The 15023-nt window shown below is 51.8% G+C and overlaps 1 protein-coding gene across 1 annotated transcript in view; it reads right to left on the minus strand.

The window, feature by feature from the left end:
- DOCK1 (dedicator of cytokinesis 1) overlaps window positions 1–15023 on the minus strand; it is a 380982-nt gene that overhangs the window by 186796 nt on the left and 179163 nt on the right.

A 15023-nucleotide genomic window follows, 5' to 3' on the forward strand; every position in this document is an offset into this window, starting at 1 on the left:
TTCTACTGCCCAAAAACATGCCACGGGGTGATGGAGCTAGCGATACGGGGATGCCAGGAGTGCAGGGAGAGGTGCCTCCGGAGTAAACAGGGGAGAAAATGGGTGTGTGGCTCATCCTCAGAGCAGGACTCTGGCCCTGACCCCTCTCCTGCTGCAGGTCTGTGCCTGGGGACCGGAAGCCAGGTCGGGCCCCTGAGCCAGAAGCGTCAGCAGAGCAGTTTAATTTGACCTTGTCTGCTTAGGTGCTTAAATTCTGCGGAAGCACGCTGAGGTGAGCCGGGCAGAGTGGGAAGGAACTTTGGGCTAGCCCTGGCTTGGCCAGGCGCCCACGCGATCATTTCTCAAGCCTTCAGCTCAGACTAGCAGAGGGTGAGGTCAGGGCGCTTGCCGCTTTTCCCCTGCCGCGGCTTTGCTGGAGGGCTACCTTTCCATTTGCCAGTGGGGGACCGTCAAGGTTACAGCGCTGGGGACTTGATTGAAAAATACCACCCAGTCACCTGACCTGGGCCATTCCCAGAGTACTATATGTAGGAACATGCTTCAACCTTATTCAGCTCATGCTACAGACGGAGCAGGAAGTAAGCGGGGGAGGGAGGCGCGGGTCTTCACGGTGCGCGTTGTGCTATTCGCTACACTCATACCCTGTTGAACGGTACTTTTCAAAGCGAAGTTCTTATTTACCTTTGCCATTTTTTTTGCAAGAATGATTAGCAAACGTGCAGAAGCAGCTGAAAGGAAGAATGCAGGTCCTGCCATCTGCATGCCTCACCAGATATTAATGATTTACTATCCATGTTTACTACTTACATTAGATGGCACTGCTACTCACGGTGGTTTTATCAGAAGCGCATTTGGAGAAAAATCGGCTAGCACAGCTATCACTAATTGCATGATTTTGCATAAATTATGTCAGATACAGAGAGATTGAGCTTCACTTCACTAAATTCATCATTTCCTTCAAGATAGAATGATTTGGTTTAATTTCTTTAGCTAAATGAAAGACCTCCACTTAAAGACAGGATGCCCTTGAAAAACAAAGTATGTCTTTAAACTTACTACAGTTGCTACGACTCCATTTTTTACTATTGTGATTAAGACTTTGAGCTTTTACTTAAATCAGGCCCACCATGATCCTATAGAGAAGCCCCACTGCTGGTTAAGAAACAGGCTAATGAGGCAGAGGCTGGAAGGCTCCGTGTCTGTACCAAGAGCTTCCGGAAGCCCCATGTGGGGCCGGACGCTGGCTTACTCTATGCTGGCTTACTCTATGGGGGGTGGGGGGGGCTTCTCTCTTCTGCCACAACTGTTTTCCCCAGGGCAGGATGGGGAATGTTTGTCTTTTGTTTCTCCCTCCGCAGGGAAAAAGAAATTAAGTAAATAGGTAAATACAGACTCATGCATGCAAAGCATCTGTGTACTGGGAAGACTCCCACCCACAGAAAGCAGCAGTCAGAAAATAAAAACGATTCTCGGGACTAACAGTGAATCACAGCAGAGCAGCTGGACAGATGTGTTCGCGTAGCTAGACATTTGTATTCTCTCGCCTGCTCTCACCCATGGCAGGCTCATTTGGACACACAGCTCCCGAACCCTCTAGTATGAGAAGCAGATTACAGGCTGCTTCCCAGGGCATAATAATAAAGAAATAGCAGTGGCACCACGGAGCGGAATTCCTCGGGTGGGCATCGATTCAGGGCGGGCAGTGATGGGGTCACCAGGGGTATTTTATGGCAAAGCTTTGGGCCAGCCCACCAGACAGCTGAGCAGGTCCATGTCAAGGCCGCTGCCTGACCAGTCGGTGGCACCCAAAAGACCACACAAATTATGCATATTTGAGGCAAACCACAATCATCTGGAGAATGCAGTTATTAAGACTCCCCAGACAAAACTGGCTCCGTGAGTGAAACGATTCCTTCATAAACGTGAGGGACCACAGCCCTCCCTCACCGTGGTTCCCCTGGGCCTTCATTCCGCACCCCGGAATTAGCCGACATAATTTCTGAAGAAGATCCTTTTCAGTCCCCTCACATATTTGATTTTAATATTTCATAATGTTATGGAATGACTTTAATATTTTAAAGCAAAATTTAACATGATTGATATTACATGACAATACCTTTATTACCATGAAACTCGCAGACAAACATTTGGATAAGTCTTTATCCAATATTTGAGCTAACCTGTAACGGGAATGTAGTAAAACGCTACACCTTTTAATCAGCTTATATTCAGGAGAGAATAGAGGTTTGGTACCGTGTCGTGAGGACGCTGCCAGGATCCACGTAAACAAGTTGTTTAGATGTCAGCTCATGTTAAACAGTAAGCCCTGCAAAGCATGGGTTCGAACCTTTGGACCAGGTACGATACTGTATCTGTTCCAGAGGTTCTAAGGCGTCGCCAAGCAACAAAGAATCTTGCCTCTCAGATTAAGAAAAACTATAAATCCAGAGACATTGCCCGGTCCCGAATCCAATTCCTGATAGAAACCCGTTCAGGAGGCTCTTCTGCCGTAAGCCACCGGGACGTTTAGTGGGAGCCCGAGTCACGGGTACTGTAGACGTCGTCCACGCCGTAATGAATGAGTCCAGGGACTGTGACGTGGACAAAGATATTGACCCACCGTGGCACACCGCAGATCTCCATGAAAGCAAAGCACTCTAACCTGACAGCTCTGTCTCGCCGAGTGCACGGTCTCACCTCCGACTGGGACCGACAGGAAATTAACCGGAATACAGAAAAGCTGATATTAGGGACGAGAAGGGATCGTATTTCTAAATCCCAGGCCTTTTGGCTCATACAGTATTTCAAAGGGACTTGGGAAGAACCATCTCCAAAGTCATTATTTGTGAATACTGTGCTCTTACAGAGCACTGAACTGATTATTCAGAGTACTGAACACCCACAGACATGCTCTCTCTGCCACGTCATCTTGCTGTTATGAAGTTTGAGCAGAAAAACCAGAGAGGAGACAACATTGGCACAGTGTAGGTCCGCCTGAGACATGCCGCTAGAGCCATAGCAGGGGTGAAGAAACTTAAAAAAAAATAAAGCTTAACAGCAGGGAAAATGCTGGCCAAAGTTTATATTGCAGTTATTACGGAAAATTCCAATGCGATCCTTAATAATCCAGCCTTGGGCATAAAATGAAATGCAGTAAACTACAGCATATGAGAGACACGAGGAGGCTGGAGGCCGAAAGTGCTACAAGCAGCCTGGGAATAGAAGTTGCTCCTCCCTCCTCCAGACGCCGGAGGGAAAGGGAAGTGGCGGGCAGGGGGGCCTGGGGGCCTCGTTTCAGCTGCTCAGTGGAGGACGCGCCATGGAGGTCCACCGTATGCCCTGCCCACTTTAATGACACTGACTGGTCTTTGGGTTTCTGGGTCGTTTCACCGGTGACGTGGGTCCCTCCGCACTGCTTGTTTCCTGGGAAGCATCCTGTGTTTGTCACTTGCTCATTGCTTTATCTTTTCCATATGTCCTTAGTGGTTAGACTCTAAACACCTCATCGTATCCGCATTTTGCTTCGTGAGATCTGCTTGTTTTTGCAGTGAGCAATTTTAGCATCCTTGGAAGTGCGGTGGACTCTGAAACGCGCCCAGGGAAGGTGGACTGTTCCGCAGATGGCTCCGTCCAGACGGGGCTCTGCCGTCTGCGGACGCGCACCGCGCAGCAGCAGCAGAGGCCGCGGCCGAGCCTGAGGGGCAGCAGGACAAAGCGAGGTCTTCAGGAAGCTCCGAGTCTAGAAGGGAGGGAGGCGGCAGGAGGGAGACTCAGGACAGGACAAAGGGCGTGCTTGGGAGGCTCCCAGGAAGAGGCAACGCTCTGGCCGAGACGAGGGCTGAGATGAGGCGCCCAAGCCCAGCACGCTCAAATCCTGGGGCGTGAGCCCGGCGGTCAGATGCACAGAGCAGAAGACGTCGGAGACAGTGAGAAGTGACACGGGGCGAGGCTTAGGTGTGGGCGCTGGAGCGCAGAAGCCGCTCGGAGCCAGGCATCGAGGAGCCATCGGCAGGGCGGGAAGGGTCTCCGTGCCCTGGCGGTGCGTAACCACTGAATGTGTGAACAATAACACACGTTTCCAGAAGGTTAAGTCTCGATAGCTAGAGATCAGTCAGAGAAGAGGAACTGGACACCAGGCGACAGCGTGACAAGGGGAATTACCTGGCACCAAGCCAGGGAGACTGGTGGCACTGGGACAGCTGAGAGAGAGACATCCTGGGTGGCCGATCTTTGTCACATGGCAACGTGAAGAGGGGACGAGAGGGGACGCCCCAGGCAGACAGAGTGGTGGCGGGTGACGTGAAAAGCGGCGCAGTCGGGGCGCCAGGGGGTCCGGGGGAGAGACGGTTGCTACTAGAAATCCGAGTTTGAGTTTTTAAGTGGAAATATCACTTTTAAAACGAGTTTTTCATCATCTCTAACTTATAGCACTTCCATGAGAAATATTTTCAAAGAGGAGGAAAAATGGTCCAAGGGATTCACAACACAAAGGAGTTATTGAAGGACTAAGGATCGTCCTATCCAATAACAGGTTCCTAATAAACATTTAATGAGGCTATTAACGATACACCTAGACGATGATTTTGCTCGAACGTCAGGGCATGCGGACTGGACGACAGTTTTTCTCTTCCACTTCAAGTTGTATTTTTTCCCTAGTAGCAATCAAAAGGAAATCCAGTGAGAAGGTGGCAGAAAGGGAGGCGGCTTAGAGATGGACGATCCTTCCATCCGGCCACTCAGCGTTTAGAAATAAAAAGGTATCAAAGATTTCTACCAGCAAACTCAGCCTCAGAGTTTCCTTTGGTAAAAATTCACTTGGGTAGAAGTTGCATGTTTAAAGAAGGAATGTGTTTGCGTTTACTGACCTAGCATTAATTAGATAAAAGAAACACACGAGGATAAGTGAGAAACTCGATCTGAACTCAGATGGATGAAATGTTCTCGTACCCCAAACGCTGACATCTTGGTCCACAAGAGTTTTCACTAGAGCTTTACGAAAACACTGCCGCGTTCACGGGGTCGGCTCAAGACAACCGGGAGACGTCGGTCTCTCAGCCCTGCCCTCCCATCTCGATCAGACCTCGAGCCACTGATCTCTGTGCCGGCCCCATCACTTTATCATCTCTCCTTCTTCTTTTCAATCGATACCAGAGTGGTCGATAAAGACGTGCTTTCTTTTTCCCTTGTTGGAATCATGTGACGCGAGCGACTGGCTTCGCGCTGACCATGCGCACGAGGCTTGCGCTGCTCGGAGAAGTCTGACCAGGAGCAAGTCCCAAGAAAAGCTGATACCACATGCAAGTGCAGAGTGTGACATTAAAGAAATGCTAAAAAAAGATAAGTGTCTCACTTTTACACCATATTTTTCATTTGACTTCTCGGGCCAGTGAAGAGCCCCGCAATAGCGGCTTCTCCCAATTATCTGCTGCGTGTGTTCGTTTTAATAGTCATTAGCTCAGTGGCTTCACAGAAGTAGTTTCCACCTTGTGCAGTCTGCCTTGTTCTTGCTTTGTCTGTCCCCCCATACAGTTTTAATTCTCCTCTAAGTATCTCTACGTATTGTGTTTATCAGATCTGGTAGTGTGGCAAAAATCCCGAGTTAGGCAGGATGATGGAGTTTAGCGTATGGTTGGAAGGCCGCATGGATCTGTGAAAGCATCACTGAGTCTTAGCGGATGGGAGAGCTCAGGACAGGCGCCCTGGGGTGGGGTCAGCGGCTGAGAGAATGGGCAGTAACCCAGGGCTCCCGGCTCTCAATTCATTCCCAGTGGCGGCTTAAATTCTCTATCGGAGCATCACTGCTAGCTCTAGCCCTACAGGGTCAGTGAAAATGACCACCGACGTGCCCAGCTTTAAGTAAAATAAAAACCTAGGACAACTTTTTAATCAGCCACTCAAGGCTGAAACCTTCCGGATAATCCTCGAACGTGTTCCTCTCAGGTGGCATATCCAGGGCCGTCCACAGGCGTGACACGTTCCTAAGTGTGTGCTCCCTGTCATCCTCCACGTCAGCGCCAGCGGCAGCACCGCCAGGACCGTGTCCGGAGGGCTCCGTAAGCACTGACCTCCTGAGCGCCCGTCAGAGGCCGGAGACGTGAGCGCAGTGTCCGAGTGACGCTGGCCGCCTCTGCACTCCCAGTTCTGCCGATCGCGACCCGTCTGGCTCCCCCGCCAGTGCCTCGGTCTCCCCGGCTTTCTCAGAACGGTAACCCCTCCTTCGGAGGGTGTCCGGGGAACGTGATGCTGGAACACACGTGCAGTGCAGGCACGAGCGGTGTCCACCTTTGTGATCGCCTTTCCCCTCCCAGTGTCTGTGACTTGATTGGATGTGGAACGAATTCTTGGGGGGTTTAGGGGGGGCCCGGAACGCGAAATCAGGCAGTCGGTTTCTAAACCCCAGTTCTTCAGACACTGCATAGCCAGGAATTACCACGTCAAGAAAAGGCTGCAGAACATGAGGATGCTGGACGGATGACCTGGAGCGCCCCTCACCCGTTTCTAACGCCCTCCATGTAAGATCCCAAAGGAAATCATTCACTGAGAGACGGGCGCTTACGCGTGATCTCACGCCCCAGATCCATGGTGGAGAAGAGCTGCCCCCAGCCACGGAATTCCTAGGAAGAGACGGAACTCGAGACATCCTGCATCCCTCAGCAGAAGCATCACGAGAACAAAGGTGCCTATGCCTATTATGGAACTGCAGGTGACAGTGTGCTTGTAAATTGCCATTTGACAACCAATCCGCATTGCAGAACACCTGTATTTTAAAGCATGACGACGACTGCTCACTAGCTGTCCACCCCCCTGCGGAAGGGGACTCCGCCTCTACTGCTGATACACACGTGGGGCCGAGCGAGGCCGTGGGAGAGGCACCCTACTGCCTGGGACCTGGCCTCCGTTGCTGATGTCCCCAACACCTGGCTGAGACCCAGGTTCATTCCAGAGAAACTGGAAGGGGCCGTCGTTCAGTCATCCCTTCATTCAGTAAACATTTGTGGGCACCTTCCGTGTGGCCCCTGTTGCTCTAAGCTTTGGGGATACAGCAGAAAATAGGGGAGAATAGGGGTGGGGAAGAAAATAAACAAAACGAAACGCGCAGACCACGGTTCTCCCACGTGATCTCTGCCCTGTCTCCACCCCCCGGAAATCCTCACTGACCTGGACGGGGTGGGGACCGACGAGCTTTATCTAGGGAGCCAGCTCAGGGACCGAGCCCTGGAGGAGGCTGTGTGTTTGCTTCCTGCCTGTGGGAGCACAGCCTCCCTCCCGGTTCTCATCTCGTACGTGTCTAAAAACGCTTTCTTAAAAAACAAAGAAACAGACAAAAAAAAATTTGTAAAAGGGCTCCACTTTCTCAACAACTATGCTCTCTCCTCCAAAGCTTCAAGGAGGCCAGACTACAAAGGGGTCATCTGAGGTTCTGGAAAGACTTGTGCTTTCCTTTAAAAGCGTATTTTTAGCATCGTGCTGTGCTCGGAGCGCTTTCATCAACAGCACTGCTTACTCACGACGATGCTGACTTCTCTCCGTGAACCTACACGGGCTCATCCTGCCGCTCCCCCTTTCCCTTATCCACAGTCCCTGCGACATGAGAGGGCGTCAGTTCCAAGGAGGTGCTAGACAGACTGAAAGACAGGACATAAGCACGCAAACGTAAAATACGAGCATTCGTTAAAAGTAGCACCAGTGCCTCGCGCGACACGAAGCTGCATGGTGTCCTCGCCCTGAGTTCTGCTTTCTTTGTCCCAGGACGAACCGTCAGGTTCCACTCTGGATGAGGGGGACAAGGGGCTGTGCTAACTGCCCCCTGACTTGACAAGGCGATACTCGTGGCTCCATCCATCAAAAGATGAGCCTCTGCCCCAGTCCACAGCGAGCTGGGTGGGCGTGGCTTCCCTGAGTGCCGCCCCTTCCTCTCCCGTGTGTGTCCAGCTGTCGTGTGTGTCCGTCTGTCGTCTGTCAGTGTGGGTCTCACCCTCGTGGCCCCCTCACTGTCTCTTGAGTACCCCATTTCCCTTCTTCCGCTTCCCATTCATCTTAACAGACACGCAACAGTGTAGAATTATATTTTTCAGTACTGGTCTGATTTATTGAATACAATTTTAGACTTTGTGTTCTCAATTCAAAGTAAGGAAAAAAACGGAAGTTATTTCTTTCGAAACCTTTGTGCCAAAACACAGTCCCCGCTGTGAAGCAACCTCTCAGGTGCAGCCTGAGCCCTCGATGGATTTTTCCCAGAAGGTCAGTGCCACCTCCCGACAGCAAACACCGGAGTCCGACCAGAAGGCTGAGGGCAGCCAAGATTCCACACTCTGAAATGTTTGTGGTATTCCAAGCTATTGAGGTTTCTGAATTAATTCTTAATTTGTTTTGCCACAACTATATCCCACGCCCAAGAAGAAAGCTGGATGACTCAGGAGCACACCCAGTGGGACGCACCAGCAATCCACATGCACCGCAACAGACACGCAGCCAGGGCCCCGACGTACTTCACAGTAGGTACAGATACACGGTACTTCTGTATCGTCGGCTAATTTTTGTGAGTGTGTGGGTCATCGCCTCATCAGCACTCAAAAACAAACAAACAAAAAAGGTAACATAGTAGAACAAGCAAACTCAAGAGAGTCACACCAGGGTTCAGAAGAGAAAAACCTCAGGATGTGGTTTTACTTAAGGTAATGAAACTATCCTTTCCACCCACCTAGTTCCTTCCTGCCCAGGTTTCGGAATACGGCTATGTTGCACCTGATGTGCGGATCCAGGTAATGCAGAAAGAGCCAGTAATGTCGCACACCCATCGGAAGCCTTCCTAAGCTGCCACGTGTTATGGCCCCAGCTGTGAGGATGCTGTGATGTATACCATATTCTTCAACTAATTAGCAAGTATGGAAGGCTGATTTGAGTTCAGCAGAGAGAGGGGATGCTCAGAGGGACCGAGTCTACAAACACTGTATTTGAGTTAGGAGAGAAAACAGACACATCACAGAGAAGTGGCTCGGGCTTCAGGCCGCTCGTACGTGTCTCCCGGGGAAGGCGGCCCTGACTCCCCAAGGAGCACATCTGGCACTTTCCTTCTCTTACCCCCATGAGGTCCCGCCCAGTGGGCTGGGGTTATCCGTAAACACGTGTCTTTCTCGTGCTGACCTACACATTCCAAGGACGGTGCCTCGTTTTCCTGGGTGCCCAGGACCTGGTTTGGTGCCTGGGTCACTCGAGACACGCGGGTGCTATTCACTGACTCGGTGGCAGCAGTGACGAGGACAGGAGCAGCTAGGAAACGCGAGACTAGAACGGAACCATCACGAGGAAGCCCTCCGTGGTGGAGGACGGCAGGGTCACCGTCGTGGAATGTGAACCACCGGACGCTCAGCCTCGCGTAGGCACTGGCCATGGGGCACTCATGGTGCACCCGAGAGACAGTGTGGGGACGGACTTCCTGCGGCAGAGACAGGCGTCTCTGCAGAGATCTAGAGAGAAACAGGGTGGGAAGGGTTATAGAAGACCTTAAAAAAAAAAAAAAAAAGACTTGCTTTTTGGAAGGGCTTCTAGATTGGGACTCTCATAGGCACCTGCAGAGAGGTGAGATGTAGGCACCGGAAGCTGGACTAGCAGGACCTATAGGGCGAGGAGGGAGGGTGGCGTGGAGAGCTGAGGGCAGGGGACATAAGAACGCCAAGGTCATGGTGGGAACAGTGTGAACGGAAGGGAAGAAATCAGTGAAGCAACGGGAAGGACAAACAACCACCAGTGGAATTCGGTGGTGAATGGATGTGGGGGATTAAACCAGGGGACGAGTCAGGCACAGTGCAGCCGGCACCTGTGAGGGCACCCTCAGAATGAAGGGACCGAGCCCACGCAACCCGGAGTCGGGGCGCCGCCCGCCTGACCCCTGCAAGCCGAGTTCGATCCTGCGTTTAGTACTGGGCGCTTGTGCTCCATGCTTGGCCAAGGTGAGCACAGCGGCTCCGTTTCTGGGTGGTTTATGGACCACCCCAGGGCCTCAGGCCTTTGCTCTGTGCCAGACCTCCTCCCGGGAAAGGCCACCGAGTCCCCCAGGCTGCCAGGGCCGCTGCTGGGAGCTCCCCGTACGGGAAGCAAACCTTTAAAGACGTTAGAACAGAACTGGAGGGTGGAGGTCATTTTTTCGCCTCAGGTAGCTACTTATCATTATGCATGGAGAGGACAGACTTCACGACAGCCAGAAAGACGCCAGCAGAATAGAAAACACCAGGATGAATGAGCGGTAGAAATTATTTTGTGGAATAAAATGTGGCAGCTGTTTGGGTGTCATAGTTGGAAGTGGGCGACATACAGACAGACACCTTCGTTTCCTCTTTTCCTTTTCCTTCCCCTTAATGATGACATCTGGGGCCTGAACGAGAGATCCGCCCCCTACACGCACCTGCAGTGAGTAGCTATCGGCTGCGACTAGGGACGTTCCCTCGGCCTCCACGTGCCGTGTGCTTAGCCGTACGCACCCTCTGCCTGGCCTTAGTTTCGTCTAGACCGAAACCCTCTCTCTTCGGGGTGATGATCTGTGTCTGAGGTCCCCCTCGCTGTCCATCAGATGCGATGGGAGGAAAGTGGAGGCCGCCCTACTTTATGTGATGGCTCTTAATCCACGTCCTGCTGGCCCATGCAGGCTAAACCACTCCTTATTCCTGTTTAGCCCAAGAACCATGTAAGCCGAGAATTCAAGCCCAGACGCTTCCCACACCTGGCCCTGGCTGCCTGGTGCGTGCAATGACCTCACACGCCAGCTCTGTCGATGGCCTCGTGTCAGATCTGTGTACCTGGGCCACTGGGGCAGTTGCTTCTCTGTGGTTGGTCGTGTGCTTCTCAATAGACGCCAATTATGACAAATGCTCGTTTCTCCCTCTTTCTCAGCTTGCTACCTCTGCCGTAAACCTTAGATCTTGCAAAGTCTACAGTTTAGCTAGACCGAGCAAAAAGGGGACACACTGCAAGGAAAACGACAAGGGGGTTCTGCTTCGAGGGTAACACGTGGGCGCTCACATGGTGTTGCTGGAAAGACAAGACCGACCTTCGCTTCTCACTGATTGCGGCTGTAACAAACAGGTCCCTCCCGCCGGAAGTCCCGCCTCGGGCGTTCCAGTGTGGAACCCCGAGATGCAGCCGGGGGAGGCGGCCGGGGGAGCATGCTCCTTGGACGGACCTATTGCTTGGAAAAACCAATGTTCTACTTTTAGCTTCAGATATATCGTAAGTCAAAACGTGCCATTTAGTTAAAAATATATATATATTTGGATTCATCGTAGTGCATCAAAAAGGCAAAACACTCCCAGAGCCGATTCCAGTCCCTACATTTCACGGAAGTGAGACTCCCACTAAGCCTTGGGCGGGGAGGCCACCTGTCCTGCAGCCGACCCACTCCGTCCTCCTGGGCCCCAGCGAGCAGCTGACTCTTAACTACCTGGAACCACCCAGGAAACGGAGCAGGTGGGACATTTGCTATAATCAGAGCACTCATGAGCGATGCTCAAACCTGGAGCCCTCTGTCTCGCATCTTCTGCAACGGTCAGGCCAGTGGGGGAGGGGACAGGAAGAAAACGAGTTCCCTTTGTGAATCTCATGTATGATTTTGTTGAGTTGTCAGAACCAGCTTTAGTGAGCTGTCTGGACATTGTTAGTTAGCAAAGCTCACTGCTGCAGTTAAAATAATTTTACCTGATCTAACATCTCACTTGGAAGAGACTTTAGTTTCCAGTTGAATTTCACCAAGATAATAAAGTTTGGCTAATTCCTGCCTGCTAATTTAGATTCCACTTGGACAGAAAATGAGCAAAGGCTGACATCAGTCTAAGCTGAAAATTGAAGAAGTAAACAGTGAAACCCAAACGAAGAGAGGAGTGTGGTCCTTTCTGCTCCCCCTGAACCCTCACACCAGACCCCAGGCGTCCGCACGTACGGTGGACGGTGCGTTTCTGCCCCCGCATTAGAAGCAGGCCGAGCGGGGCTCGTGTGGCAGCGCTGATTTACATCACGTGGCTGAAGCAGCCGACTCTAGGTTTTCTGTTGGTTAAAGCGCGTTTTCTGAAATCGCAGGTACGAACAAGCTAGGGCCTGAGCTAGGATGGTTGTCCTGCCTCAGAACCTGTCTTCCAACTCCACGAGGGCCCCTCACCCTGCCTCCCATCAGCTCACGACAGAGGACCCCCTACAAGGGTCCCTAAAACGGAGGACAGGACTCTGCCTGTCCATCCCATGGGCTGCAGCACTGAGGTGGTGGCCTCGTCCCTAAACACTGCATCTCAGGGTGGCCTTCGTTTCTGTCCTCTTGACTGATGACCTCTGAAGAAGAGAACAGGTGCCTGGGAAGATATGATTTCGGTGCATTAAAGAAAATGGAACAGGATAATGCCTCTCACCCAGACACGGTCCAAAGTCCACAGGCAGCCAGCTTTGCCCTGAGGGCAGGAGGGTCTCCAGCCTGGAAGGATCGGCTGCATCTATGAAACAGGCCAGGCCTCGAGTTCACTGTCCGGGCCAGGAAGAGCTCGTGAGTGGGCGAGGCTCGCCGTGCTTCCTTTCCCTCCGGGAAGGCACGTGTTAAGGACACTCGGGTTCCTGCACCCCCGCTCCAAGTGGCCTGACGTGCAGGCATCCCCTCAGCATGTGGAATTAAACGCTGACCCAATTAATCTTGAATCCCAGCCAGCATCTTTGACTCCCAGGTGTCCGGCAGCAGGAAAGCCACACGAAAAACCAGTGACATCAAACAAACGGTCCCTCTGCAGACACGTCGGACTGCTCGTCTGCCATGCCCACTGCCGGATGGACGCAGGCCGGTGTCGGCCGGGCCGCCTGACTCACCAGCCCCCACCGCATCCTGCCACGGATATCACAGTGCAGGGCCCACCCCAAAACCCCTCAGTCGGCGCAGACAGGTCAAGTAGGGAGCGAGCCCAGTACAGTTCTCCCTCGTCAGCTGCAGACACCCCAGTTTCCCTGGGACTAGAAATGCAGATTATAGGTCAAATCCATTTGATTCCTAATTAAAACAGATGGCGAATCCCATCCCAACAGTGAATTTGCTCGCATGTTGATATTTCCTCCACTGTACACTCAGCCCCTCCAAACGCATCTGTCTGCACGTGCACGTGCAGACGTGTGAACCTCATGCACACGTCCACACACAGACGCAGTTCATTTCTTTCTTTAACCAAGGCTTCCTCAAAACAATCAACGATGACCTTTGCAAGACTATTTTTACCCAAATCTAATCATCTCTGGGTTTTTCTCATTCTGACGCGACTGTTTAAATACCTTCCTGATCTATCATTCCCGCTAAGGTGTGCGCTGACTTTGCCCTGAGGTCTCGTAATTGGCAAACAATATAAGGACATCGCAACTTCCTCCACAAAAATCGGGAAACACAGAAAAATAACTTTTCTGGAGTGCACGATCTCGACACCACCTGGGGACTATTTCCGTTCCTTGTCTTCCAGGACGATTTGGAGGCTGTGGTCTCTTCACTGGACAGCGTTTCAGGCGGGCTTTCCTGTGACGCTAAGTAATCTTTGCATGTGCCATGTGAATGGCCGCGCCCGGTGACCGCACACCACAGGCCACGAACCCTCTACCCCTTTACGTGTAGTCAGGCATTTGGTTGCTTCTACTTTTCCCGCCCTTAAGCTGGAACGAATGTGTTTTAACTATTGATTTAAAGCCGCACGCAGAGATGGCTCCATCACTAAAAGTACAGGGTTTCTATATTTACAGCTCGCATTTGATTATGAAATGTAATTTGAGGGTAATTAAGATATTTATATTCCAAGCAGCTCCACGTCACCGAGCACTCCCGAGCCACAGGCACAGCCGCGACTTGCCATTTTCACCTCGGGACGGCACAGTCCAGTAAATTCTACAACACCGTTTCCTTATGAAAAATAAAGGTCACGAACTCCTGCCGCTTCAGAGCCAAGAGATTAGCGGCGGGAACCCAAGCCCACGGTTCTCTGGCGGGGGGGTGCGGCCAAGGCCAGCCGCGGCTAGACATGCCACGTTGGTCCCTGGCGTAGTCCCCAGCTCAGAGCGGCCCTCACTGACTAACCGTGCCCCAGGCCAGGTGCTCCTGGGACCCACCTGGACAGCCCCCCATAACCTGCACCCAGATGCTTTGGAGCCACAGCCCAGGGGAACTGATGAGTTCCAGCCGTTTGTCACAGGTCACTCTGGCTTACAGATTTCCCTGGGTGGGGCAGGGGCTTAGTGCATGGAGTTTAAAAGGAATACGTGCGGCCCGCTCGTTGTGACTCTGAGCAAGTATGGCCCGCTAGTTGTGAGAGTCAGCAAGGTATGGGAAAGATCTTGTTCCTCGGCCTCCGATGTGCAGCGCGTGGACAAGGCCAGGGCCTCCCCCATGGGGCGAGCTGCGGGTCCAGGAGGAAGTGGGAGCAGGCGTGTGGGGGGCGTGGCATGCGGCCAGGCACGGGGCCCGGGGAACCGAATACTGGCGTCACACCGGGCCACGCGGACATCCGTGTGCCGAACGACTGCATGAAGGAATGAAGCCCCAACGAGGATGCTAGAAGGTTCTACTCGTCTCGTGGACTCTGCTGCAGAATGCCCAGTTTTCTTTCACGTCAAAATCATTTTCTTAAGCTTGGGCCGGCTTAAGATGAAAGTAATTTCTAATGTCCAGAACTTCCATTACACAGCTTTAGAAAAATGTCACCCAGCCATCAAGAGGAATTCAACCTCATCTGATGCCAGAATGAGTCAAATACAAAATCTCTGGGTATCTTCCCTCTCAGTGCAGTAAGAACAACTCAATTACCATGACTTAAAAAAGGTTTGGCAACAACCGACTGAGCTGATAAAAATTCCTATTTATTACCATCATATTTGCTAACAAGGAAATGATTTTTATGTACTTAGCAGCTCTCTATAAAACAGAGAAGAGTATAGGAATTTCTTTTTTCATTCTTAGTATTTTGCCACTGGCAATTAATTTTTCTGTTTTGTTTTATTAGTTTGACGGTTGGGTCCAAGACTCAGAA

Source organism: Pteropus alecto, unplaced genomic scaffold (genome assembly GCF_000325575.1).
Source record: "Pteropus alecto unplaced genomic scaffold, ASM32557v1 scaffold74, whole genome shotgun sequence".
In the NCBI taxonomy this organism is placed as follows: domain Eukaryota; kingdom Metazoa; phylum Chordata; class Mammalia; order Chiroptera; family Pteropodidae; genus Pteropus; species Pteropus alecto.